General features: G+C 37.5%; 1 protein-coding gene across 2 annotated transcripts in view; it reads left to right on the top strand.

Annotated features, from left to right (window-relative positions):
• The window catches only part of LOC143035857 (agrin-like), a 986526-nt gene that overhangs the window by 780680 nt on the left and 200846 nt on the right, over positions 1 to 5000 (top strand). The window lies entirely within an intron of this gene.

Here is a 5000-nt window from a genome sequence, read left to right as displayed (position 1 = left end):
TATATATATATATATATATATATATATATATATATATATATATATCAGTATTCCATCGCTTGTATTTCCGTACCTTGGAGGTGGAGTTGCATTAGTCGTAATCGACAGATTTATGGATGCAGCAGGAGGGAAGTTCTGTAGATGTTAAAGTTAATCAATGATTTTTTAAAGGAGATTAGTCATCCTTCATATAATGTATGACTTTATTCCGTGTAGTTGTTATTAAATGAAAGAAAAAGGCATCTGGTAACAAGTAAGCCAGGAAAAACACCATGCGAGGACAAAACCTCCATTAGTACAAATTTCGTTCATACAAGTTCTAACATTTACAGAGTAAATGCAGCAGGACCCAGAGAGACGGGGGGGTGGATACGTTAGTGCGGATTTTGTGCATGCAATTGTGTCACTAAGAGGACAGAAGCCCTGCATTGATCAAGGAGGATGTAGAAAGATCAACTTGGATTAAATGTTACACATATATTCGTGTATGTGCACATGTATATATGTGTATAATATTTGATTCTATTTTTAGATTTCTAAATCATGTGTGTGTGTGTGTGTGTGTGTGTGTGTGTGTGTGTGTGTGTGTGTGTGTGTGTGTGTGTGTGTGTGTGTGTGTGTGTGTGTGTGTGTGTGTGTGTGTGTGTGTGTGTGTGTGTGTGTGTGTGTGTGTGTGTGTGTGTGTGTGTGTGTGTGTGTGTGTGTGTGTGTGTATGTGTGTGTGTGTGTATTGGGGTATTGTGATAAGTTGGTAAAGGTGGGTGAGGAAGACATAAATCAGAATCCAAGTTTATTTCTGACTAGTTTCGCACAAATAGGCTTCTTAAGAGAAAAGTGTGTCTCTGAAGAAGCCTATTTTTTGCGAAACTAGTCAGAAATAAACTTGGATCCTGATTTATGTCTTCCTCACCTACCTTTAATATATTTATATATATATATATATATATATATATATATATATATATATATATATATATATATATATATAAGCCGCGGGCTTCTCCGGGGGCTTAGCTGCGCAAACAGCGGCCTACGGCCGCAGTTTTCCGCGCTCTAATCCCTCGTTTTCCCCTTCGGCCTCGGTCTCGGGGCGGAACCCCAACACGGGATCCCCAGCACGTAGAAGAACGCGAAGAAAAACGCGAAGAAGAACGCGAAGAAGAACGCGAGGAAGAACAACGTGAAGAAGAACACGAAGAAGAACGCGAAGAAGAACACGAAGTAGAATGCGAAGAAGAACGCGAAGGAGAACGCGAGGAAGAAGAACACGAGGAAGAAGAACGCGAAGAAGAACGCGAAGAAGAACGCGTAGAAGAAGAACGCGAAGAAGAACGCGAAGAAGAACGCGAAGAAGAAGAAGAAGAAGAAGAAGAAGAAGAAGAAGAAGAAGAAGAGGAAGAAGAAGAAGAAGAAGACGAAGAAGAAGAAGAAGAAGAAGAAGAAGAAGAAGAAGAAGAAGAAGAAGAAGAAGAAGAAGAAGAAGAAGAAGAAGAAGAAGAAGAAAAAAGAAGTATGCGAAGAAGAACGCGAAGAAGAACGCGAAGAAGAACGCGAAGAAGAACGCGAAGAAGAACGCGAGGAAGAAGAAGAAGAAGAAGAAGAAGAAGAAGAAGAAGAAGAAGAAGAAGAAGAAGAAGAAGAAGAAGAACACGAAGAAGAAGAAGAAGAAGAAGAAGAAGAAGAAGAAGAAGAAGAAGAAGAAGAAGAAGAAGAAGAAGAAGAAGAAGAAGAAGAGGAACGCGAAGAAGAAGAAGAAGAAGAAGAAGAAGAAGAAGAAGAAGAAGAAGAAGAAGAAGAAGAAGAAGAAGAAGAAGAAGAAGAAGAAGAAGAAGACCACATATACATACATATATATACATGTATATATATATATATATATATATGTATATATATATATATACGTATACATATGTATATATATATATATATATATATATACATATATATATATATATATATATATATATAGCTTCGAGAATCGTATGTCTTCTGTAGTCTTTTTCCGTGGCAATAATGGAAGATCCTTTCACGAGGTCCTCTCTTGTGAGCTGTAGTTGGTGGTTGTCTCTGAAATGATTTTTGATGGCACCTGAAGATAAATGAAGACCAAGCCTTCTCGATACCTTAGTTGTAGTAATACCAGTGTATGACACATTACGTTCACAGTTCTCATGTTGGTATACAAATTTGTATACGACATTACTACGCTGTAGAGGGCGTTCAGGGGTGGTGTTATTTCTCATGATCAGGTTACTAATTCCCCTATTCTTATAAAAAATTACTAGATATAATCTATAGCTCTCGTTAGTAGGTTTGACATTTATTTTAACGAGGCTGAGATCTGGGACTTATAAATTCATTTTGTTACCTGTTGGGACGATCTGTAAGGCATTATTTTGTAGATTATATCACTTCTTTATATTACGTTTGACCATACTGGAGACGAGATGATGTGGGTATCCATTATCTACAAGCATTTGAGATACTCAGTTTATTTTTCTATGGACGTTTTTCCATTCGTTGCAGTGGAACAGAACTCTCCTGAAGAAAGCCGCGTTAGTAGTCTCCTTATATTGGTCATGGCATTCGATTTGCCCATTCAAACAGTGGCCAGAGTAAGTCTATTTGACGTAGACCGAAGTAGAGATAGTGTCCGCCTCGACTTTTAGGACATCCAAGAAAGGAAGGACAACATCTGTACTCTTTTCCATCGTGAAGTGCACGCCAGATATCTTCTCGAAACTTTGACGTAAGACTCACAGCTTGGACTCACTTTTCGCACAAATGAATGTTTCATCGATGTAGCGGCAGTACGTCCGAGCCCTCTGGATATCACCGAAGACTTATTCCTCGACAGTCCCCACAAAGAAGTTTGCGAAGAGAACTCCCAGCGGAGATCCCATCGCAACGCCATCCCTTTGGACAAACATTCTTCTTCTCGGACATCTGAAAAGAGCTTCTTTGGTACATATTTCAAGTAGGGAGTTCAGGGCCGGTTCAGGGATTTTCAATTTTGGGGTATAAACGTCGCGGTATACTCTGTCCAAAATAAGAATAAGATTACCTCTTGAAATACGTCGCCTTGTTCGCTGTATTGAACAAGTTAACAAGAAAAATTTGAATTGTCATCATAGTATCATATACTCGTATATATATATACATATATATATATATATATATATATATATATGTATATATATACATATATGTATATATATATATATATATACATATATATATATACATATACATATACATATAGATATATATATATATATATATATATATATATATGAAGATAGGAGGTTGGGAAAGAAACACACAAGTCAGAGATGTGTTTATTCCTTTAATGTTTCGGCATTTACATCTTATTCAGAGAGACTACAAAGTACAATTTGTTACAAGATTATATATATCGTCTGGAGGGCGTCTCCTAGTTAATGATCAGGTGGACGATTGGTCCGCTGACGATTGATTCGCGGACGATTGGTCCGGACCGATCGTCCTTCAGATCGTCCACCAGATCGTTAACTAGGAGACGCCCTCCAGACGATATATATAGTCTTGTAACCCCTTGTACTTTGTAGTCTCTCAGAAGAATGTGTAAAAGCCGAAACGTTAGAGGAATAAACTCATCTCTGACTTGTATGTTTCTTTACCACCCTCCTATCTTCATCTGTCCAGATGGATAATACACACACACACACACACACACACACACACACACACACACACACACACACACACACACACACACACACACACACATATATATATATATATATATATATATATATGTATATATATGTATGTATGTATGTATGTATTTATGTATATACACATATACATATATATATATGTAATATATACACACAAATATATATGTATATGTATATGTACATATTATATATATATATATATATATATATATATGAGTGTGTGTGTGCGTGTGTACATGTATATATATACAGTCACTATCCGAGTTACGACGTACGCGAGTTACGACCACCCGTACTTACGACCACATCTAGCAGATGCCTATTATGAGTTTACTGTACATGTCTGGCAGCACAGCGCGTAAGATAGTTGTGGCAACCGGCATCGCGTACGGCAGTTATGGAAGAGATGGAAAAGTTGCTATACACGTGGTTGGAAGATAATAGGCAAAGAAATGTGAGAGTGACGTTGCAAGCAGTGCAAAGTAAGGCTATAAGTTAATTTCACATGTTGAAAGAACGTGCAGGTGAAGAATACGCTTCACATGAGTTCATAGTGAGTGCTGGGTGGTTTCGTTGCTTTCGAGAGCGTTACCAGGTTCACCACGTGTTGTCGAAAGGTAAGGCTGCTAGCAGCGATGCGCCTGCAGCTAAGGCATTTGTGGAAGAGTTTGATAAATTATGGATGAAGGATATTTACGTACTTACGACCACGTCTAGCTGATGCCTATTATGAGTTTACTAATTCGAATACACTATAATAAGTATTTTCTTTCTTTAACTTACCATATCATATTAACAACTAAGCAACTGAAAACAATACTGTATACAACTGTAGGAGAGAAGCCAAACGTATAATATGGGATCCAATGTATCTAACGTTTCGCCCACCAGGGCTTCTTCAGAAATAACATAGTGGACAAACATCTGACTCCTTATATAACCCGAGCTTGCGGAGAGAAAAAAAATGAAACTAGTGTTAAAAAAAAAAAAAAAAAAAAAAAGTAGAGACTGAACAACTTCACACCAGGCTTAATGACCCCCTTATGGGTCGATATCCTTAAAAAAGTCCACTATGTTATTTCGGGAGAAGCCCTGCTGGGTGCAACGTTAGATACATTGGATCCCATACTCTGCGTTTGGCTTCTCTCCTACAGTGCTGTTGCAGTCGTTGCTGTACCTATATCTCACACTTAGAATGGATTGAAATGGATGAGAAAAATAGATCTTAAAATTCACATATATTTAGAGTACATACAACAATTGAAGAATTAAGAAAAAAAT

Source organism: Oratosquilla oratoria, chromosome 19 (assembly GCF_046742065.1).
Source record: "Oratosquilla oratoria isolate Oo_2021 chromosome 19, ASM4674206v1, whole genome shotgun sequence".
In the NCBI taxonomy this organism is placed as follows: domain Eukaryota; kingdom Metazoa; phylum Arthropoda; class Malacostraca; order Stomatopoda; family Squillidae; genus Oratosquilla; species Oratosquilla oratoria.
Note: the sequence above shows the minus strand (reverse complement) of the source record. Positions and strands in the feature narration are given on the sequence as shown.